Here is a 25,267-nt window from a genome sequence, read left to right as displayed (position 1 = left end):
TTAGGGCTTGCTGTAACTCTTTTTTTTTTTTAAAAAAAGTGTATTGTTTCACAGTAGTCCATCCAACAAAACTGATTGTCTCAATTTTAATATTTCTCCTTTTTTCTGAAGTAATGTCAGGCACTCAGGTACAAAGTACCTTGAGCAACAGGCAGGTAGGTACTGTTTGGTAAAATCCAAATGGGCAGTACTGGACCTCCAGTGTTGCTTGACTTCCCAAGGAAAATAGATTGCTGTGTGAAGTCCTAGCCACTGCTGTGTGAATGGCAACCAACTGCAATAGCAAAAACAGCATAGATCCAATGTCTGATCCAAGTTTCCAAGTTTAAAGTCCATGGAACCTAATAGCTGTTTGTGATTATCTCGAGTGGGTCAATAGACTAATCAAATTGGGATGTTGAAGTGCACCAGCCAAGCACTTGAAAATCTCAATAAGTTTTTGAAATCTTCAGCTTGGAAATTCTAGGATCCCTTACTGCCAATTTCTACTTTGGGGAAAGGGAGATTAACATATGGCAGGAAGCAGAAGAGTGTAGTAAGTGTGGAGAACAAGGATGTCACGCGCAGCCAGAGATCATGGGACTTGCAAGCTCTGAATAAAACCTGACAACCGAATTCACATTAACAGAAAGCTGCCAATTATGCATTTTTAGATACGTCCCCAATTTTATTCCGTGCCACACCCAATCATGAATTTGACTCTGTGCTTTCTTTTCCAAAGGTTTGGGTTTGAGGATGATCAAACTTTATGTTTGTTTGATCTCTTCAGCACAACAAACCAACCCAAAATTACTAAAGAAAATCTAAACAGTGCAAGGCTTATCCCACCTGAAAATTTGCAGAAGTAAAAACAACAACACAGAGCATCTTTGGATAAAAAGCAACTCTTTATCGATATAAGCTATAAGAACGTTCCCTTTGTTAAACATGACTGCTAGGGAAGATGCTTCTGGTTGTATAATCTGCTTGGGACAAACTCCAGGTGGTGGCGTTTCATTAATATTGGTACATTCCTCTAGTCTTTCTCATTGCCCAGACTGAATCAGTACCACACATATGAAGTGAATACATAGCGAAGAGCGTGCATGTATTTATAGCAACAGCATCTAAATTCAGTATAACCAAGTAGACAAGAGAGTGGACAAAGGGACACTGTGAATGAAACTCTGCCATGGTTTCATCTTATTCTGTAAACTTCACTTTATTAGATACAGATATACTGCATTTTGATGTATGTGAGCAAGGAGTGTCCCTCAATTCCCCTGGATGTCTAGCCGATGAGAACATTGCTTCTGCTCTGAAAAGGTCCCAGAGATGCATTCCTCTACCTCTACTACACCACTAAGTAAGCCCCACAGTGTTCATTGAGTTTATTGCCTAGTATAGCGTATTTAGGATTGCAGTCTTAGTAGGTTGCTTCCAAGATCTCCACAACTGTATATAAAAACCTGCAGCCGGCTGGTGTACTTACCTGTGAACAGATTTATGAGTACAGTACACACCCCTGACTGCCATTTTAAGTGGCAGGTTTGAAGGAACAATGGACCACCTGTGTGGTGAATCACAAGGAAAGGAGTAATTCTCCCACCAAGCTACAATTATCAGAGTTCCCTGGGAAGTGGGATTGACTGTGAAACCACTCTAGACATGCAATCTCTGGATATCCTCACAACTCTCAGCACCCTAAATAAACTACAGTTCCCATAATTCTTTGGAGGAAGCCACAACTGTTTAAAGTGGTATCATAGGCCTACTGTAGTGCTTTAAATTTATGGTGTGAATGCGGACAAAGACAACATTGGGCCTGTTGCACAACCTATACCATATGTTTATTTTAGTATTCTAAAATGCCTTGAGAGGGGTGGGTGTACCACAATATGTTAAAATCACTAAAACAAATAAATAGTATAAAATGCTTATTGACATATATGATATTAATATGTTTATGTAGGGGTCCACAGAAGTAAAAAAATGACAGACCTGCCCACAGACCTCACTTAATAAAAGGCAGGAAAAACTGAAGCAGAATATCACAGGAAAATATCACAACAAAGCCCCCTGAATCTGTTTATTGTCTCTAGAGGCAGAAACTGCACCAGAAACTGGTGTTTTTCTCATGGCTCCGCTACAGTGCTGTGAAGATAGCAGTTACGAGGGAAATGAGCTAGTTACAGCCCAGCATGCCCTAGTGGGAGGATTCTGATTTGTACCGTCACCTCAGGCTCTCTTGCACTTCTATCTTTGTGTGTCAACCAAAGCTAAGATTATTCAGTGCCACAGCCCTCAGGGGAAAAAAATTAAGTAGGCAATTATAGTGTAAATTAAAAACTTGGAAACAGTATGGCACGAAAAGGTGGTCACACCAATTTTATTATCTTTGACATAAGAAGATGGGAGAAAGAACTGCAGCCTTCATTTCAACTGATATTTATTTTTCAGGGGCAGGCACATATATAGGGCTGGAAGACCCACATTCGATTTTGTCAGGTGATGGGCACTTTGAAAAAGACAAACCTAAATGTGAGATATGAATAACATTTTTATTCATAAGCTTATAAATGCAACTAATGCAACAGCAGAGTTGGAAACATTCTTCCTGCCTAACCTACAAAGTGACACAGAAGCAGCAAGGGGTTAGAAATCTGATAAACTCACAGCCCAAACTCCATCATTCATAGTATCCCGGCCTGTAACTCTGCCAGTGTAATATATGATACAATTAGGTAGCACAATGTGGGTGGGATTTATTGGCAAGGAAGCCCGCACACTTTTGGCTACAAACTTGTGCCATTGTGATGAGTGACGCAAACATGTCATAAATACAGGCAGGCTTTCTGCCACAAGCACAGAACACCTCTAAGCTTCATTTTTATTGGAGCTCCTATATTTAAATGTTATGGCCAATCAGTGCAAACACACTGGGAGGATTTTACCATGGCGTTTTAATGAACACATGGATAAGGAAACAGGAGGCAAAAAGACACTAATTTCTGGCACTGATTTCTGAATGATTCTATGCTGCCTTAGTTCTCATCTCCATAACATATCATACCCTCCAATAACAATTTGGGGTGATTGATTGCTTATCAGTTTGGAAATGACTTGGGATGGAAGGATCCAAAAAACAGAAGAGTGGCTTCTAAATTCTTTTAAAAGAAACAAAGAAACAAAAAAGCAGAGAGAGAGAGAGAGAGAGAGAGAGAGAGAGAGAGAGAGACTTGACAAGGACCTCTGAACTTCCAGGTCTTAGGAAATGTTGGTGGCAGTTGAGCCTATAAAGGAAGGACATATTAGAGTAACTGGCTCCATTGCCTAGAAATAGACCTCCAGGTTCATAATGAATGCTAACTACAGAACTCTCGTCTTTGCTGCTATTTTTTGTTTGGAAGAAGGTCATATTGCTGCCCAAAGCTACACTAAAATCTTCTAGATTTCCCTTTCATTTTCTACAGGCAGGCTTTGCTTCTAATGCTGAGGAGAGGGGGAAAGGGCATGGGCATAGCTGTCAAGTTCTCCCTTATTTTAAGGGAAATTCCATTATGCCAAATAGGCTTCCTCATGAGAAAAGGTAAAACTTGACAGCTATGGGCATGGGTTAGGTAGAAATGATCTGTTTAATGAAAAGATTATTCATGTATATGCATAAAAAGGGCTGCATAAGCCAATAAATTATATGGCTTTACAAAGGAATCAGACAACTTCATGGAGGCTGCAACTATCAGTGGCTGCCCATCATGGTGACGCTATGCTATGGCTACTTAGATTAGAGACAGCATACGTCTGAATACCAGTCACTGGGGAAGAACAGCAAGAGTTATTGGCCTCATGTCCTGCTTGTGGACTTCCTATAACCATCCACTTGGCCACTGAGGCAAACAGGATGCTTGACTAGATAACCCCTTTGTCTGATTTAGCAGCATTCGTAAATTTGACAGTAAGCATCAGAGTTTCATTTATTTCTATTTCCTCTGGATTGCATCAGTTGGTGCAGGGAGGTCCTTTTCAGATTTTGGCCCTTTATACAAAGAGCAATATCAACTGGAAATACAAAGTATAATGATAAAGAAGTTTGTTTCCTGGATTGGTTTTTCTAGGCCCACTCATCTGTACAAGGTCAAAACAACAGTTTATTTGTGAAGAGAGCCATACTGTATGATCCAACAGGAACTCCATTCTTTAAGTTCTGGACAGAAGTACAATACTTTGAGTCAAAGTCTCCAGCATTTCAATACACTGGAACTGAATATGTGCAGTCATTCAGCTGAGCAGGCAATGGGCAGCAGTGACCCTGCATGTCCTTCTGTTGTTCCCTACTGTTCAATTAAAAGAAGAGAGAGGTTTCAGATGGAAACACCCCTCTGCTAATTTAAAGCTTGGTGTTTAGAAAATAAGCAGAAATAAAGCAACATGACTCATATAGGTGCATGCTTTAACAAGACAAGGTGTCAACAACCCAAGAATATACTTCACACACATCTTTGTTCTATACATAGAATATCAAAGTGTACCAATTACGCTAAGGATAAAACTGTTCCTTCGTCTTCTTCTTCTTTAATCTACAGACACTGGCCCAGTTCAATTATAATTAAGCTTCTTAAACCAATATACGCACAAGCCTTTTGCTTGAACAAATTCCTGTTCTGGTGTGAGCCACAATTAAAACAGAAAATCTTTAACCATGGTCCCCCAGTTCTGATGAAATGAAAAACTATGGCTAAATATATACATCTTGATTTAATAGCAGCTTGCCATGAGAGGGTGTGCGTGTGTGAAAGGCAGGGGCGTAGGAAGGGGGAGGCAGTGGGTGTGGTCCGCCCCATCTGTCATGACTGAGGGGGGTGAGAAAATGGCAGGCGAGTGGGCAGCACATCTCGCGCCCAGTGGCAGCAGCTCTTCTGACCCGGCGGCAGAGAGCAGCCCTCCTCAACCGTGGTAAGGTGCACCCGCCCACAGAAGCTCCGTTGCTGGGTCATGTCTGACCCTGCTGAGGAGAGCAGAAGGAGAGTGAGCAGCAGCTTCCCTGCCCCTCTCCTACTCTGAACTGTGGTGCGTGGGAGGGCACCCTCCACACCCCTTGGGAGCGCACCCACCCTGGGCAGCGCGGGCATATACTCCACCACTGGTGAAAGGTTCACACACATCTTGTATTAGTGCTTATGTGGCAATGTGCTCATCTCTCCAATAGCAAGGACTCCTATACCATATCACACAAAGAACCAACAACGTTATGGATTGTGTGATGTGGGATAGCAAGCAGAAAGAATTCATAGTTCAACTCTTTAGAATCTGGTTTTCTTGTTCAAATAATTTGTGAAATATTCTATAGCTAATAAAATGCTGACTTCCCAAAAAATGTGCTTCCCTCTGCAAGGAAATAATGCATATAAAGAATATGCAAAACAGTCCCCTCCAAAATACATTAAGAAGTCAGTCCACATCTGACTTCTTAATGTATTTCCAGTGCTTTTTTTCTTTTTAAAAAAATGTTAAGGAGTACTCTCATTTTCCTATATTGAAATATTGCCCCTCAATGAGGTGAAACTTAGATTCACAAAATGTTTAGGGGTATACGTGCCCCTGCGTCCCCCCAGAAAAAAGCACTGTGTATTTCACACAACTATTGGTACATGATTAAATGTGGAACATGTTCACCTATAGTCAAATTGCAATAGCATGCCATCACCCTTACTTTGCCCTCCATTTTATCAGACCTTTTAAAATGAAAATGAAACAGATTCCAAGTTATGAATTATTACAAATTAAGTGTATCTTAGTGCAATGTACTTTCTGTGAAGTTGTATTTCACATCAGCGCATGTGCAGGGGACAGGAAAAACAGGAATCAGTACCTGCTATACTGGGCTGAAACATCTGGGAGGAAAGGTAGAAAAAATCCTCCAGAAATTAGAGGGGGTGGGCAAATTTCTACAAACTTTTGGGAGGCTGGGGTATACCTTAGATTTAGTATGTACAAGTGGCAGTCAAGTGATTTTAAACTTTCATTTCCATGGCCATTCTAGACAGTTGCATGGTTCTCCACAGCTTCCAACTAGGGTGCATTCTTGGGAGGGGCAGAATGCCTCTTAGTCCAATGTTACACATCACTCCCAGGGGGCATTTGGTCAGTAGCGGATGGCATGGCAGGGTGGCAGAATTCGCCTGGCCTCCCTACAGCTGAGTCCTTGCTGCTTAGCAGGAAGAAGGAGTGGGGTGGTCAGTGCACTGGTGGGAGAGCTGCAACAAGTGGCGGTGAGACTTTCCCCTCCAGTTTATTTTAAAAAAGTAGTAAGAATAATAAGCAATAGAAGCAAAGAAAAATTATGATAGCTGTTAAGGAAATCAGCAAGCATGCATATGTGTGTGCTAATCTGAATTCAATTTTTGATGACCAATATTAAATTGAGGGATAACTAATCCTAACTGATGGTAATAATAAAGGGTTTGTTTTTTGAAAGGCAAGAATGGATCAACAACAAAACCCACAAACTAAGGGCAAGTTCCTACTTGCTATACCTGCATTGAAATCTCCCAAAGAGATGATAGGAATGTGCAGATCCACGTGACATTGTCAAGGTCAGCAGTTACAAAAACAAACTTAAAGGTACTGACCACAGGAAGCCTTTCATGCATTAGCACTGCATTGGCATTACTGCACTGCAAAGTTCTTTAGTCCTTTCTTTCCAACTAAGGCATCTTTCCCAGCAGGAATGTCTTATAAGGCAGATTTTCAGCAAACTGTTTCCCTGCTGCAATAGACTTTCCAACAGACCTCATTGTGCTCGCTATATAAAAAGTCACAACCTACTGAACAGCAGATGCACGCTGACGTGAAGTCTTTTCTTTCTAAGCTGCCAACATCTCTCCCCCCCCCCCCCCAGCAACCCGTTGCCTGGTAAGGAAACATTTCACACCTCAATAAATAGTGGACTTAACATTTCCGACTTGGCTTTGGCAACCAGGAAGGCCAAGGGCACAGCACAAGGGCTGCTGCAGCATGTTTCCTTTTCAGAGAAAATTTCTAACAAAACGAAGCAGAGACTGTTCAGTTTCATTTTCCACAGCATTAAACAAGTTCAGTCTAGATTTAATCGATTTTCTATGCAAAGGAGTAACGAGTTCCGAAAATTCTTGGCTTCACAGTCAATATAAGGAATAACATATTCATGTTTCTTTGTTGCATTGGGTTTAACCAGTGCTCAAGATCTGTTTTCTGTACACTCGGGGCTTTTTTCCAGCCAGAACTCACCGGACCTCAGTGGGCACCATTGTCATTCTAAGAGAACAAGGGAGGCGTTCATGGTGAGTCCTGGCACCTCTTTTTCTAGAAAAAAATAGTGTTCTGTACAGAAAGGGTGAGGAATCTTTCAGAGCAAGAGCAACATTCCCTTCTGACCAACCTTTTCTCCTCCATCCAGGAAAGCAAGAGGCATCATCTGAGTTCTGGGATACTTTTCAGTCAGTAAAAACACTAGGGACATGTGAAATAGGGATGGTGGGGGTGGGGTCTGGCTGAGGAGGAGGTGTGGTCTAGGTAGAGTCCTGAGGACCAGAAGGGACCGAAGGACTGGATTTTGCCCCTTAGGCCTTTGGTTCCCCACTCCTGGCCAAGGACATAACTACTACTCCAAGTAAATAATAAAGATTATGAGTCCTGTTCCGAGCAGAGCCACTGAAATAAAATGATTTCAGTGGGTCTGCACTGAATGTAACTTTGTTCGCTATCACCCTATGGCAGAGCTAGTTCCAGACAGGTAGCTCCAAAGATTTTGGTGCTGGGGGCTGAAAATCCAAATAGTGCCCCCAAGTATAAAAAGACAACAATTAAATATTCACAACGTGGCCTCCTTTAAGCCATCACCAGAGATGGGCTGCCCCACCCTGTCCAATGATAGGGTTGGTCCTGTAATGATCATATGATCTGCTCTGTATAGTATAAATATTCAGCACAGTCTATGCATAGTATGGCATTTCAGCATTCTATGATGAAAAGATTAACACTTTTACACAGTCACATAGCACTGCATATGATACATTTGAAATTTGATGTTAGCGAATGGATGTTCTTAATCTTACCCATGAGTAATCTTACCCATTTACTTCCCACATTTTATATTTCACACTGATCTGTGACCTTAACATTTTAATCAGATACCTTTTATATTGGCTGGAGTCCCAGGTCAAATTATTCAACAGAAACAACCCTTCCCCATTGTTTAATAACTGATTCTGGCAGACATATTAATTATATGTACATAAGAGATAGTTTCATCCCAGGGGAACAACAGTGTACCTTTTCAACTGTATTCCATAATAGCTTCCCATTATACTTATCTGGGTTTTTCTATCTCTTTTTATAAAGTGGATTACCACAGTAACAATGGATAATAATACAGTTTTAAAAGGTGATACAGCAGTACATCAGCAAGGAAAAAATAAGGCCTATCATCACAGAGAGAGAGAGTGATGCAATAGGTTAAACTGTAGAAATTCAAGTCTATTTGCATGTAAAATGAATTCCTTTCATTTGACACTAAACTATTGGGAAATTAGTTTCACTGACTGACTCTCAGAGTTTTGAGCATGTCTTTGGATGTCACACTAAATTATGTTTGACCATGACAGAAACAAGTCTAGGTGATCCTCACATTGGCATGGCCACACACACACACACACACACAAAATTGAAAGGGGGGAGGGAGGGAGAGAGGGAGGCGGGGGAGCCATATTGGAAACTTTCACTTCTGATTCTTCTCTCAACCCATAAGCTGTGATTAATCTTAATTGTGGTTAATGAAAACTAATCAGCTTTATAAACTATGGGTTAAAGTATAATTGTTTCAAACAAACCATGGTTAATCACATTGTTGGTGTGTTTGGGTGACACAACAAGCTATGGTTAATTAAAAAAAGCTTCTTAGACTGGCTTGAGGGTGGTGACCAAACAGGATTCTAGAGGTACATGGCAAAAAAACGTTAGGGAAAAGGAAACCTGCTTGTATAGAAAAGAGATGAAACTAAAATGAAGTCCAGTGAAGAAGGCGCCAGTTCTCTCCAATGTCTCAGAAACCTTTTCCTGCACACTGATGGATTTATTTTTATTTCACCCTTGCTCACAAATAAACTTTGTTTTGTATTGGTAAATGACAGGTCACAGCGTAAACACCTTTAGATTCTGTTTTTCATTGTTTTAGGTGTCAACATGAGCCTAAGTCTTATTGGGCTATAGACAAACTCATGAATTCCACCCAACACTCCTAACTGCACAGAGTAAAAGATCTTGAACCTTCTTCTCACTGGGGCATTGGTCTTCAGCTCAACTAAAGTTTCACCAGCATTTCTACTTCTCATACACTCCTCCAGACTGAAAAATATTTCTGTCCTCATAGTAGGCATTCAACCCTCTTTCAGTCATGAACCAGAGTTTCATGCTTCCATTCCACTCCACTGTTTCTGGGGTGATTTGCCCCCCAAACTGAGTTCATTCACAGCTTCCAAATTCCTCCTCACACCTTTGCCACAGTAAGACAGGGAAGGATGGAGCTCATGAGCCCAAGGTTTACCCAAACTCGTTTCAATTACAAGTCTAGGTGAGTTTGTGCTCATGCATAGTTTAATGTGGTTTACTGCGTTGTCTGGAGGCACCAGATAGTAAGCCTTTATGTCCCAGAAGTATTTTGTTTTTCATGGAAAGGACTTGCAAGTGCCTGTTCTACCAATTGTTCACACTTATTATTGGAGGACTACCTCAAATTGGCATAACGTTCATTCGTGAGAAGTACAGCTTCTGTTATACCTGCTATAATTATTGTGCTCTTTGTGACTAGGTCACCTCATAAAATCTAATGCCAAAATGCAATATTAAAATAAGTTATATAAGTGGATATTGCTCAGATTGAATCTGATGGGGTCAGGACACTCTGAGGCATAGGGGTTGTATATGATATAGAGTAATATTGAAGTATGTCAAATGCAGGAAATTACGAGAAATTACTGCCTTGCCAGTACAGTTAACCCTCAGCAAAATATAGCATGTCGTTTGAGTACAGGAACATTTTTATTTGACTATAAAAGAAGTAATATTCTTAATTTAATGTGATCTTTAAAAAAAATTGCCATGTGTTTTCAAATGAAAGGCTGCCACTAAAAGTATTTAAAATTTCAGAAGAACAGGTCTGTTCTCTGTAGTGTTGTTTGCTAGACTGGAACAGTTACAGATATTACAGTAGTTCCAGGCTAAGTTAGTTGGACTTAGGTCTCACTGCAATTAATAAGGTAACTTAGTCATGGGCTGACAGTGCAACTCTAGTCAAATCCATTCAGAAGCTACACTTAGTTCATTGACACTGACTCCCAGATAGGGATGCAAGAAAACATTGTTTTCATTCTGCCCTGTATCTGTCACCTGCAACACTGTTTCTGCTCAACTGCAGTTCATCTTATGCCAAATACTACATTGTTTGTCTCACTGACCACTGTGACAAAATGATATAATTTACATAAATTGTATAAATTGCATGGCTACGTTTTCATTATGCTATCTGCCCCATTCATTTCAAGGCAAAGGGGACACAGTGCAAGGCATCGTGATAGGATCAATAATGTATTGTTGGAGGACTGAAAGCAACAGCAGCAGCAAATACTGATTGCATTTGCTGGATTGATTTCAGTTATGGACATGGAATGAATAAGCGAACACCTGTAATTTCTGCTTCCATTTTCTTGGAATTCTCCGGCATCCCTACCCCCAGGTAAGCATCTAGGATGCAGCCTAAACACTGTAATCTTATGCATGATTTGGACATAAACCTGCCTACAACTCCTCCCAACCCAGCAGCCATAGCTCAGTTGCAAAACACATACTCTGCATGCAAAAGGTTGCCGGTTCAATCCCTGGCCACTTCATGCTAGAATCGCCCCTAGACATGTAGATTATACACCATTTATTAAAGTTACAAGTACCACACCTTTTATATTGCCATCTTGAAAACCTTTGTTTATGCTGACATGAGGCCTAGATTAAAAAACAATGAATCGCCGGTTTTATTTTGGCTTGAAACTGTCAGTTTAAAAATGCTATTCTTTTTTTTAATGGCATAATCTTGCTGGGCAAAAGATGTTGCTGCACCAATGGATCTTCAGCAACAACAACCATACACCCATACAGAAAATGTTCCTTCCAACTACTACTAGTGTTCCTTGCATGTAGATATATTCCTGATAATGTAAGCATTCCATAAACAGGTTAACAATGAAAACTTAAGACTTGATTCCTTTAAATAAAATGTTACACTCTGAAATAGTGACAGTCTGAGCAGGAGAAAAGAACATGTCTTCATCAGTGCAGAATAAGCAATTACAATAGGGAAGCAAAAGCTACCTTTGCTATTAGACACTGTCATAATGCATTAGTGAAGTATCATATTAAATCAAACCTAATGTGAAATGATGTTCCACTGATAGGATGTCGCTGCTGCTATGATCTATTCTACTGACATCTCACAGTAAGATCAAGGCAGCTTTCTGCAGATCTGGCACTGGAGAGCCAAACTCCTGCCAGAGAAGCTGATTAAGAACTCATATCCCCACCTGGTGCCAGGAAAAAGGCACATGACATCCTGAGCTTTAGCTGATTATCATCCTGTAATTACCTGGTCACTTAATCTAACCTAGACCTTTTCCTGCTGAAATCTGTAATCTCCAAAGAAAGCATTGTCAGCAACATGGGGATAAACAGGAAACACTAGCATTGTGGTCTTTCTTTTTCAAACATTATCCTATGCGTTGAAAATGTTTATTTAAGGAAAGAAGTTGCATCTTTCCTTAAGTTCTTCCCCTCTTCTCCCATAACATTTGGATCATTTTTTAAAGTCCACATTGTGACTTTAGTGCATTGTGACTTTAGAGTATTGTGCATTGCCCTGACTGTGAGTTTAACAGCAACAAAGCATTGGCCTTATTGCATCAGCCAAATTTTGGTTTTATCACCAGGCCTAGAAGTCACTGCAAACAGGCCAACCATGACATATTGTTGCCAATACAGAATGTTCCCAACAGACATCCAGGATAACTGTGACTTTCCTTTGTCAATCTGAAACCACTGCTGTCACAGTTGAGTATCTTGAACAGTGAGCAGGTTTGAGAATATTACTGTTAGAAGTGTGGGGGGATTCACAAGCTGTCAAATAATTAAGCCAGTTGCAGTTGTGATAATCAACAATGCTCTCTTCCAGATGTTACCATTTGGAGAGATTCTGTGCTTTAGAGAAGGGAGCGTGATAAAATAAATCCAAATGTGAGGTGCGTTTAAGGTGCAACAATCATTTCATGAAGGGGAAATACTGATTTTGGAAATAAGTAGCCTAAATCTGTGATGCCCATATACAGAAAGATAGAAATGTCAACAGAAATAAATGAAAAGGACTCTGCACATTCCGAGAAGCCAATATAACAACACATCAGAGTCACATGAACCACCATTTAGGAGCTGAGTAATCCTACAATAACATCTCCGGTGCAAAGACAATCAGGTTATGCTGAACTATGTACAGAAGTTATATGCTTAAGGGAGAAGAAAGAACAGTCATCATGTATTCTCTACAGAAAGATAGCTGCTTTTGAATACAATGCCATTTTCTTGGTCATAAATCAAAACAACAGAATTTGTCTCAGGAGATTTACAGGACAGTGGAACCTCCAGTGACAGCAAGTTTTCCTGTTCACAAAGGACGACAAAATCAATCACACGAGATGCCTGTGGCTCAGCTTGGATGTCAGCACATTTGTTAGAATTTGACTGCCAGCCACCTCCCATTTATCTCTACTGACTGGGTACCGAAGCTGTCATAAGGCACAGTGTAAACCTGCCCAAAACACATTGAACCTCATCTGGAACACGAACTGGTTCATCAAGAGAAGAGACATTTTCATACATCACGCCAGACTGGCATTTGCGCCGCATAAATCAGCCAAAACTTTTCACCATGCAAAACGGAAAGTTTTGCTCCTCTTCCTGTCAGTAAGTGACAGAGTTATAAAGTGGAGTAAATGATCCCTGCACATAATCTCATGCAACAGTGCACTTCAAGGTCCTCAGTTAGGGACTTAATGATAATTCTTCAAACTTAAGTACCTAAATTGCCCATAAGGCATCTTAGATGTGCAATCTCTTATTGATCTTATTATTCAAATACTCTGTAAATAACTCTCACTCACTCTACCCCCCCAAGTCCCATCCCCAGCCAGTTTGCCTTTCCTCAAGAGTAAATTAAGTAGAACTGCATTCATTACTGTCTTTAAGCATCTTGGCATATACATCAAACTGCTTTGAACTGCTTTACGTAATTAGGTTCTGCAGTTCTCGAATGCTGCCATTTTTCTTCTAGCTTAAGCATACTTTGTGAAAGCTTAGCAGAATGGTTCTCATAACTTTGTTCATCAAGGACACTGGTAGAAGTTAAATGCCACGCTATAAAGAAAGAAAAGCTTATTTTAACTTAAATGAGACATGCCCAGTAAATGAACATTACGGACATAATGGTTGTGTCCTCTAGTGTGTAATGGGAATTGAGAGTCTCATTTGGTTGCTCACTTAGCTGAATATTTACTTCCAAAGCCCTGACAAATCGCCAAGGAAATGGAAGTGACAGTTAAGGGAACTTCAGTCTCTCTTGGCATAAAAATCAGCACAATGGGACCGATGAAAACTGGAAGGTCCTAAGCATTTCCTGGGGTCTAAGCACTTGAGTGAGAAGCTCTTTGGCTGAGCTCATGCTTTGCATACAGAAGATCTCTGGTTCAAATTGGACATCTCCACATACACACACACAGAGAGAGAGAGAGAGAATAAGGCTAAACACATCTTCCTGAGACCTTGAAGAGCCATCTGAGGGTAGTTGAGGGTAGACAGCTAAAATAAATTATCTGCAATCTCATAATACTTTCCTTCTTAATCAGGTTTTCAACCACCCTCCCCAAGTTATTTAAATTGCTGTTAAGCTTGACTGCTTTCTATTGCTTGGGTGATATCCAAGATTTAGTCAGAATAGACCTCTTGAAATCAAAAGGCTTTTACAAATGCTACATAATGTTCATTCTGCAATTGCAAGGAACCAGTCCCCCAACGTGTCAGCACCTAAACTTTGGAATTCCCTGGCCATTGACACCAGGAAGATATTTTTCACTGTACTATTTTCAGCACCTGTGAAATATACTCGGAGTCAAGTGTGATTTCATGCTCTTTATTCAGCTCATAGTAGTGAGGAATGTAGTTCCCCCAAAACGTTTGCTTTATATACACTATTTACACAATGGGCCCCACATGATTGGCTAATTCCGGGATACTCCTGTATGCCAATCGGGTTGCGGATTCACTTCCACCTGGAACTGGATTGGGTGGCTCCTGTGGACCAATCAGACTGCTGCAATCTCAGTCCTATTGTTCTAGGACCAATCAGGCTACTGCATTTTGGATCCTATTCAACTCAGTACATAACAACCTGCTAAAAACTTTTTTGTTTAAGCAAGCCTAATGTAACCCGCTAAAAACTTTTTTGTTTAAGCAAGCCTAATGTAAAATATGTCTGACATATATTTTAATATGTACATGATTATTATTAATAGTAAACTGTTGATTTTACACTGAAAAATGTTAAGCTAAATTGTTTATCACATTTGATTTTATTGGTAATTTGAATGTGTGTTTTAGATTTTATGTAAGCCACTTAGAGGTTTTGATGATGAAGCAGTGCATAAATTATGTTAAATAAAATCAACAAATACTCTATGATTTGATTGAATGTCGCCTATTGCCATTGACCCTCTATTGACATTATCCATGTCATTTTGCAGCCCCTTCTCTCTGCTTTGAAAGGAGGGATAGCATTCAGAGTCAAAATAAACACACCAAGGGTTTGCTTGGGATCAGGGTGGGGGGAGAGACTGTATTCTCAAAAATTGGTGATATTGGCTATTACTTGACAAGAATCCAGTCACTTTGGTGGGCATGTATAAGCTTCCTCCTCCTGCCTTCCCTTTTTCTCCTGACAATTTTTCAGGTGAACATAATTAACTCTGCATCTTCCCAGCACAGAGTAACATAGGACGAGAATTGAACAAACACACACCATCCCTGCTAGCCTTGACATTAGACAACCAGCAGCCAACAGGGACAGGGAAAGTGGTAAACTTTAATCTCCTCCAACACATTTCAGTAACTTTGGTCCCACCCAACATCAATCTTCACATGCCAATGTTGACATCCCCGAACAACAATTTGGTTCCAAGTTGCTGCCTCCAGATGATTCATTACTGTTCTAATTAGCCAATCAACATTGGAAGTAAATCGGATTGGTTTCAATTACTTCTGTTTCTCCAGACTGTTAATACAGATATATAAAGTTTGCAGCAATGTAGGTGTGGAAAAACATGTTGGATTCCTAGATGGCAGCATCAAATTTTAAGTGCCTGGCTCTGTGGAAAACTCAGTAAATGCATTTAAATTCTCACGTGCAGGAAGTTTAGGAAAAGGCTTAAAGTAACTGTTTTTGTCATTGACACAGTGTCAGCTCAAGTCAGCTCTGAGTGTGGGCTTCTCTGAAAGATAGTCAGGAAGATGCAACTGGTGCAGAATACTGCAGCCTCGTTGCCACAGAGTGCAGCTTGACAAGATCATATAATTCCAATGTTGAAAGTGCTGTACCAACTGCCAAAAGCCACTGGGCCTGATTCAGGTTGCCATATTTACTGTATAAAGCCTGAATGAGTTGACATCTGGGCACCTGAAGACATGCTTCATCAATATTATTTATTACTACATAAACTGTCCTGCAGCTACTTACAGTTCTAAAAACCTAGATGTTCATAATGAGGTGTCAGCACTTCCTGAAAGAAAGCATTCCACAGCCGGGGAGGAACCACTAAAAAGACCTCTTCTCATGTTGCCAGCCTTTGTGCTAACCTTGGAGGGGGCACATGAAGAAGGGCCTCAGATGATGAACACCAAGATCTAGGTAGGTTCATGTAGGGAGAAGTGATCCATAAAGTATACCTCTCCAAGCCTTATTTAACTGTTACAATGCATCTCTGATTGACATATGACACCTTGCATGTTCTGTGAGCTAAAGAGTGTAATACGTTAACTTTCTTATTGATAGTACATAATATTTTACTACTATCTATAACAGGTTCAGAATAATTGTTCACAACAGACCGTTCGCCTAAACATTGAGATCGTGGAAATGTTCTGAACAATTACCAGTTCTGTAACTTACATACCTGATTCTTTCCTCTGGAAAAGCTGTTTTCTTGTATTGATCATGGCTGTAATCCCTCCCTGCCCTCTCTCTCTCTCTCTCTCTCTCTCTCTCTCTCTCTCTCACACACACACACACACACACACACACAGAGAGAGAGAGAGAGAGAGAGAGAGAATGAAGAAACTTGGTCACAAAATAAAGCTTTCGGGTATCATAAGAACACACACCTAACCTGCATTGACTATGATCACTATTAAGACTGACTTGAACAAACACATAATGGTGCTTCATGGGAAATCATGCAAGAACAGTTTGAAAATCCATAACGTATTTCAGTTCCAATCAAAGAGAAATGTTTTGTCCCCAACACCCCAGATGGTACAGCAATTTGGCTGGAAGGCATCAGTTGCACCAGTTATAGAGTTCACACTAACTGCTAATAATGAATGCAGTACATTTTATCTGGGGCAGAGTAATCAACAATACATTTTTTTATCTCATATAATTAGCTATCATAAGAAAAATGCTACAAATATTTGCATGGCAAATGCTCATAATGACAGCAGCTTCCATACATCACTTGTCTAACACATCCACCATACTGAACATCACAAAATAAAACAAGACTAAATGCTGCTCTCCTAATACGGAATTTTAATTATGTTACATCAGAGCACACATCAGCAACAGTAATTTTTAACAGATGGGGAGTTGAGGCAGAGAAAAATCAAGCAATCTTGACACTCCAAATCTATGCATTCAAAACCTCAACTGTATGATTTAATATGGGAACAAAATTGCAAATCATATTTAACCCACAGAAATACAATCCTGCAAAAATTATTCATTCATCACTGTCCATCTGAGCCTTGTGCACATATTACTAATGGCACCCTAAAGAAATAGCTAGTATTCCAAATGCTCACTGTTAATCACTCTGGATTTATTAGATAAGGCACTTTCCACTGACTACTCACTAAGTTGCAGCCCCTTTCCTGATTACAGTTAGGAGTTAGAAACCATATAGGACCACATTGGACAATCATGCTTAAGTTCCTGAATATTGTTTTATTTTTAACAATGCAAATCTCAAAACTAGTAAAAAAGAACTCTATTTTTGGATGAGGGTGGTAGCTTTGAGACAAACTAATCAGTATATGCATAAAGAGCTTGCTTTTGTCCCAGGAGAAGATGAGATAATATTGTCAGCCAGAAAGAATATTTAATTATAATCAATTCAGTCTTTTGGAATAACTTCTTTGTTGTACTCAGCTATGACATAAATGGTTTTATTACCAATATCTTCTTCCAGCGAAACTTTGAAATCTTATAAAGTAGTCAGGGTGCAGACAGTTGATCATGCTATCGCACATTACATTATATATTAGCATCACATCTAAGCAAAGGCTTTTCTTAACAAATGACAGAATAAAACCAGAAACCATCTGAACATGCGTTTACCAATCCATGGCAAGTCTTTGGTATATGGCTGTCAGTATCAACCCACCAGCAGTGAACAAGATTCGGCAGAGACTACAAGAGCACATATAATTATACAGTATAGTTGCTCAGAGACCAACATTCATTTTAGTAATATTAGTTTTCAATAAGTTAAATCAGGATCCATACCATCAAATCAGATTGATGAGTGATTATTTTTTTCCAGCAAACCAATTAACAATGTAGTTCTGTACCTACAATTAAATCTCATCACTTTCAGTGGAGCTTTACGGGTAGATAGCTAAATGATGACTGGATTGTGGACAAGGGTCACCTCCAGACTGTCAATCTTTTGTAGGAATAATCCAGCTGCATAACAGAAGTTTAGGTCTGCATTATTAAAGTAGATTAAAGAGCTCTGGTTAAACAGATCTACTTTTCTTTTCTTTCTGGTTTTAAATGGACTTATTGGGCTTAGGGAAGTATGGGGGAAATGCACTGTGCAAAGTAACAATTGACTGATGAGAAGTCATATAACTTCAGTGGAGACAAATCAGGTTGAATGCTCATTCGCATTAACCTCTCCAGAAACCAATCAGAGCAAATGTCCAATAATATCTGGCAAGCCCTGTTTGTGCCATAGGTATGGTGGTCACCAGGAAATAGCATTGTCCAGCTGTGATATAAAGAGAATACTTGGCTGGCTGGTGATGGGTGAGCTGAATGAATAAAAGCAGTATTGGCTACGTAGTTTGGTTCTTTTTTTAAAATCAGGATGGAGAGTGGCAACATTTGTGGGTTTTTTTGCTTGGGAGCAATTAAGAGGAAGCTAATCAAAAGTATACCTCTGTACTTTATGCATTGGGAGAAATTCAGGAGAAATGAATCTCTGCAGAAATGGAACCTGCATAAAATGCAGAGGCCAGCTAACATAGATGAAAAAGTGTTCTCCAAGTATACATTAAAGGAAATGATACACTGTACACTATCAGGACTAATAATAATGTTGCTACAATTACAGACTGCAATGTAAACATAGCTGCTGCACACGAACACCACTTCCATCAATTTTCTAACCTAACTGAGGGCATATCTACACGTCCCCTTTTGCTGCTGCTATCCAACCAGGAAAACTGCTCTTTAGCACTCAATTGGAACAAATGACAATTCATGTGCCCCCCCCCCCAAATTGCCATTCGTTCCGATCATTCACTAAAGAATGAGTTTTCCCTTGGAAAGGAATGGGGCAAGAGCAAAACTGCTCAGAAAGTATGGTTTTCTGCTCGACACACTTTCTAGGCATAGTACAAGTGGAAGTGTGGACAAGCTCACAGTCATGTTCATTAATTCTAATGGGTTTTCTCTGAGTAAAACTTGTTTGAAAACCATCCTATGACCTGTTAATTTCTCCTGGTTCTATGAAGACAGATTGCAATAGAGAGAAAACCATGAGAAACCTCACCAGGCCCATCAATAAGGTATAAATAAGCAAAATGCAGTTTGATGGCTCACATCCTTCTCCAACCTTTTGCCCTCTACATGTTTTGGACTACAACTCCCATCAGCCCCATTCAGTCAGTGATGGGAATTTAATTCCAAAACAACTGGAGGGCACCAGGTTGGGAAAGGCTGGGCAAGTGAGTCATGTCACATATTACAAAAGGAAGGTCAAACTGAACTAGCGGGTATGGGGGATTCATAGAATCACAAAGTATCCTATTTCCCTAATACCCCATTACAATAGTTACAATTCTCAGGTAAGTTTTACAATACACATAAACTCCCTGGAATGTCTTAGAATGGTCATAAATTGATCTTGGGAAAAAGTAAACGTGGTTTTAAAAGATGTACTCTCTTATTGCACCATTTTTGGACAAAAAACCCCCACCCTTACTCTGTTTTTGGGATAATAATTGTGATATTAACTTTGGGAAATTGAAATCACAATTGTGAAATAATTCTCATGTGAACAATTCAGTCTACTTCTCCCCCCCCCCCAAAAAAAAGTGCAATGGGAATACTTTGGACATAGTGCAGTTTACGGAAAATATATTTTGATGGGATTCTGCATATTTTTGTGCACAGATTGTTTGCTCAAAAATAAATGTACTGTGACAGATGTCATTACATGCCTCAGACTTCAGCAGCCTCTAATGTATTTCCATTCCAGAAGGCTGAGAAAGAAAAGTGTCAATCAAAAACACAACTTCTGTTTCCACGAAAGTCCTTAGTATATTAATCTGTCAGTTTATTTTATTTTTCACTACCAACCCGCTCCCCTGCATAATGTGATCATTTCTGACAAGTGTATCCAACATCCTAGGCATGATATTTCACTCCTTAATAAAAATGAAAATAAAAAGCTCACTTTTGAAACACACACATGGAAATGGGAAATTATAGGGGGGCGGGCACAAGAGTGCCATTAAGAATAAATAGGATTTTAACCTTGTTAGAAATTTGAAAATTAAATCAAATTAAAATATATCCTCTCACCTCTGCTCCATTCTAGATGTGTTTGGGGACGGAGGAGGATTTTTTGGGAGCTAGAAGAGGGCAACTGGAGTTTTAGTACACTATATATTGCTGCACATCACACTGAGATATTATACAAGGGGGTGATTTATAAATATTCTAAGAATTCATAAATAGATTGATTAAAATCTTGTTTGTCTCTGATTGGTTTACAGGTGGTACTGGGCTGTCATTCAGAAGCCCCTGAGGCCCTGAGTATATATAAGAGCAACACCTTATGGGAACAGACAGGATCTTCTGCAGGACAGACATGAGTCTAACAATCTGGCAGAACAGGGTGGAACTAAGCATCTCACCCTTCTGCATATTATAAAAAGAATGGGGGGTGCTTATCCCTTCCTCTGTATCCTTTCCCATTGAAACCCATGATACCCATGTATCCTTTCCCATTGAAACCTTCGGTGAAATTGCAAACACATACTTATCTGGAGTGAAAAGTGCCATCAACATAGTTCTGCCATGAGACTTGGTCCAATGCCATGAGATATTAGACTTGGTTTGAGTGTCAGACATTTTGCCACACACATGAAAACCAACACTGAGACATTTAGATTACCAATTATTGCCTTCATTTGTCCCCCACGAAGTGTAGCCTGAAACAAGTTGTTCCATGCTGTTGCAGGGCAGGGTTGGAGTTCCTTCATGGTGAATACCTGTTGGATGTGAGGGAATCTCTCCCTCCCTTGGATGCCTACTGACAATAATGTTTTTGTTTTTCCTTCCACACTTTGCTATCTTTGTACTTTCTGATCCTGAAAAGCAGTCCTAATAGTTCCATGTGAATTTATGTTGATGTAGCTCTTTGTGTTAGTTTTGGGCAGGATACACATGGAAATATAGTCCGAGCTTCATTGCATCGGGGGTGTGTGTGTGAAAAAGGATGGTGGTGGTGACAGCTTTCTGGATCTACTGGCTGTAAGGTATGCAAAGATTCGCAGATAAATTTTCATATTGTGGATTAAATTTGGTGATATATATACTTTCCTGTATGAATCCGTTGGTCCTGTGTAAATTTCAAGGTGTGTCCATTGGGTAATAAGTTGTTAAGCTTAATTTTATGAAGACAACTGCTCCATTTGTTATGATATTCTGCTATCCAGCTTCTGAGTTTACATTTTATTTTGTAATATTGTATACTTTCCCACCCTAGCCCTTCTTGCCTGCTGCAGTCCCTGGTAATAAAATTGTGGCTTTATCTACCAATAAGCAATCTGTATTTGCCTTTTCCCCTGTCAATTGGTCCAGCAGTCTTCCTATTTTTAAGTGAGTTCCTTGTGCTTATCTCAGTTCAGGCCATCTGGCCTTGGAAAAGTTCAGTACAGAGAGAATTGCCATTTTCATCCAGCATGAAGTTTGTTAAAAAATCCAGCAATGAAATTATCCTAGGGCTGATACTGAGTCAATGTATAGAGGCGTATCAATAACAAAAAAATCAAAAATAGAAGATGCTTAGGTTTGTAGCAGGAATGGGGAACCTTATCAATGCTGTTGAACTCTAACTTCTAGCCAGCACATGATAGTCAGGGATTGTGGGAGCTGCAGTTCAATATCTTCTGGAGGGCCAAAGATCAGTCACCTCAATGTCTACAGGAAGGGGGGGGGCGGGAATCCACTGACAATTTGGGACACAGAAATCCTACACAGGGGACATGAAAAAGTTAAGAGGCCATTTAATTCACAGGCCTCCTATTTAGAACAGCATTCCCCTGAACTTGACGTTCTTGCTCTAATTGTTTTAACTGCTATTTAATTGTTATGCTTTTGCTTTACTGTATCTATTATCATTACGGGGGTTTAAAATGTTCTGATGGAATCTCTTATTGTGGGCCTGGGCCCAGTATACCTGAAGGAGCGTCTCTACCCCCATCATTCTGCCTGAACACTGAGGTCCAGCACTGAGGGCCTTCTGGTGGTTCCCTCACTGCGAGAAGCAAAGCTGCAGGGAACCAGGCAGAGGGCCTTCTCGGTAGTGGCGCCCGCCCTGTGGAACGCCCTCCCATCGGAGGTCAAAGAGATAAACAACTACCTGACATTTAGAAGACATCTGAAGGCAGCACTGTTTAGGGAAGTTTTTAATGTGTGACATTTTAATGTATTTTTAATCTTTGTTAGAAGCCGCCCAGAGAGGCTGGGGAGAGCCAGCCAGATAGGCGGAGTACAAATAATAAGAAATTTGTTGTTGTTGTTGTTGTTATATAACTGATCTCATATTTGTAAATGGCTTAGAAGCCATTTTGACATGCAAGCAGTAAATAATAATAATAATAATAATAATAATAATAATAACAACAACAACAACAACAACAACAACAACAACAACAACAACAACAACTCGCTAAGGACTGGGTTCTGGTTGTCATCCACTTAATGTGTGTTTCTGAGTATGTATCTACAAGAACTATGGTCCATGTCATTGGTAATTACTAAGCGAACTTTTAACATATCTGAAATTTTCGCCTACTTGAAAAGTAGCCATACCCTCTAGCAGCTGTCCCTGACCAATGGGAATAAAAGCATCACTTGTCACTGCTGAGGGACTTTGATTTGTATGATCAGTACAATAGGCAGCAGAGACAAGACAACAATATGCCCCCTGGTTGTCTTTGCCATTTCTTGGCAGCCTTCCTATCGATCCAGTGTTAAATGTGAGAAGCTTTCTCTCTTTGCCACTGTCACCGAGATCCAGACAGACTGTCTATCCCAACACTTGCCCTCAGTCTGTGAAAATAGATGGATATCTTTCCCTCTGACCCATTGTTTTTAGCATCTTTGTAGCACACTATTCAGAGCTCCTTATGGAAAATGGCATGCTTTTGAATTCCTCAGGACTGAAACTCACTCTTCTTGATGTCACACTCAACATTTGCACCTCTCTCTGTTTTCCTGCCTGGATTCTGAATATCCCAATCTATTTCTCCTTTGGCTTTTATTAACTCCATGCAATGTGTTTGAAAAGCAAGCCTTCACAGGGTTAAGGAACACCATTTTCATTGATTTTACATTTCCAATACAACCACTAGAAATGGAACAGGCTACTTGCAATTCACATCTTGGAACACAGTTAACGTTGAGAGAACAGTAATATTATTGATTTATCTATGATTAAGCAATTTGTAGCATATGCCAGCAAGTATAGTTTTCCTGTACAACACTTTACAAAATGGATTCAAATGCATTTGTTTTGCAATTTGGTTTTGTAATTATATCAGGGATTTCTTAAATGTATTCTTTTTACCGTCATTAGTTATCACTGACAAGTTGGCTCCTTATTAGGTATTAAAAGTAGAGAAGACAATGCACAATTACTCTACTTACTTGCACCCGTATGTTGCACCAAGTATACATATTAAGAAAAGTCTCTTCAAGATGAATTGCCCCATTTAAGAAACAGTGGGATGTCACTTGTAATCAATTAACCAAAAAGCTTCCATGTATGAATGGGTGACAGTCCAGCCTACTTCGTTGAATACTAAGCAAATTGAGCCATTTCTCTGAATTTTCAGCTCCATTTACCTTAGGCATTTATTAAACAAATCTTTAAGACCTTAACCAATTATCTCCAGACAGCTAAATAAAAGGCAAGAATGACATTAATTAATTGCAGATAGCTCAGAAAGCCTCTTTTATAAATGAGCTCTTACCCAGAATTTTAACTGTAAATATGATAGCACAGGGAGAGAGAGAGAGATGCTGAACACAGGAATATTTTCCAGGGCTGCACATTCAAACACATTTCTTTAAAAATGTTGAATTGATAGCCCATGCAGCAAAAAAGGTGCTCTTTTTCTCATTCTCTCTTTAGGTACACACACACACACACACACACACTTTCAGATGTTATATGAACACTTGGATGGATGTGGAGAAGCTATATAACATGCATCTGACCTCCACAGTGACTGTCAGAGATCACAGAAGACTAGTGGTAACCCTTTTATTGTCTAAACAACAAATTCACTAACACAGACTTTCCTGTGCTTCCAGCCTTCTGTTTTAGTTCCACATTTCATGCCATAGTATACAAAGAACCGCCTGTCTATTCAGGACCACATTTCACCACATTTCCCCTCTTTTGAGTTCTAAGCAATCCTGAAACCCAAAACTGAGCTGAACAGCAAATCCTAAGGATACCCCTAAACAACTTCCTCCCCTTGAGATGATGAGTCACCTCTAATAGCATTTGGGGATTGTTTCGGCCTATCCTTCTAAATTACAATCTTCAGGAGCAATGGGCACCTTGTGGAATAGCTCCACTGACTAAGCTCTTTTGGAAGACTACACTGGGTATTCAATTTATAATGGTACTTTACTATTTATTAATTTTTTAATTCCATTCAGCTGAATGTCGTTATCTAGTATATTGTACAGATATATATTTTAGAGGAAGCAGAACAACATAAATTTGAAAAATCAAAGAAGAGGATATAAGAGGAGCTTATAGCAACAGCCATTTGTGAGGAATTCTCCTTTTCTGTTCTAATGCAGTATCAAATGGAGTGCAATCCAGGAGATCTTGTCTAACCATTTTAGGTATTTGGATAAATTGCTGTAATTGCTGTACAACAGTGGCTATTGCTCATATTCATTTATACACATACAGTATATGTCCATTTTACATGCAGCCTTGTTTTGTCCATTCATTCATCATCTCTTATATCAATTTCATTGTTTGTTGGGGTTCCTGTGACCTTATCTGTGGTTTTGATAGTATTGGGAACCTCTCTTTTGTTTTAGTTGGGCTGGGCTTCGTTGTATTAATCAGAGTCACTCTATAACTCAGTAAGCTGGAAAATGATATTCTTGTTTCAGGATTCACCTTGCAGTTTAGACTGTTTTCTCTTCCTACCTATTGGCTGGTGGGTAGCAGAGTCTGGTTGTAATATGGTCATTCATTTGTTCATTTAGCAAGCTGGGTGCAAAATTTATTTTGCAAATTGTGGTGCCTTATCTATTACACGTTTGTTGGGATGCTTCAACTTTGCTAATATACCCTTTAAACAGGTGGTAGAGCTCATAAGATCTGTTGTGTGAGCTGTTTCT

General features: G+C 39.7%; 1 protein-coding gene across 3 annotated transcripts in view; it reads right to left on the bottom strand.

Annotated features, from left to right (window-relative positions):
• The window catches only part of EPHA3 (EPH receptor A3), a 178,330-nt gene that overhangs the window by 73,259 nt on the left and 79,804 nt on the right, over positions 1-25,267 (bottom strand). The window lies entirely within an intron of this gene.

Source organism: Lacerta agilis, chromosome 4 (genome assembly GCF_009819535.1).
Source record: "Lacerta agilis isolate rLacAgi1 chromosome 4, rLacAgi1.pri, whole genome shotgun sequence".
Lineage (NCBI taxonomy): Eukaryota > Metazoa > Chordata > Lepidosauria > Squamata > Lacertidae > Lacerta > Lacerta agilis.
This window is presented reverse-complemented; position numbering and strand designations above follow the sequence as displayed.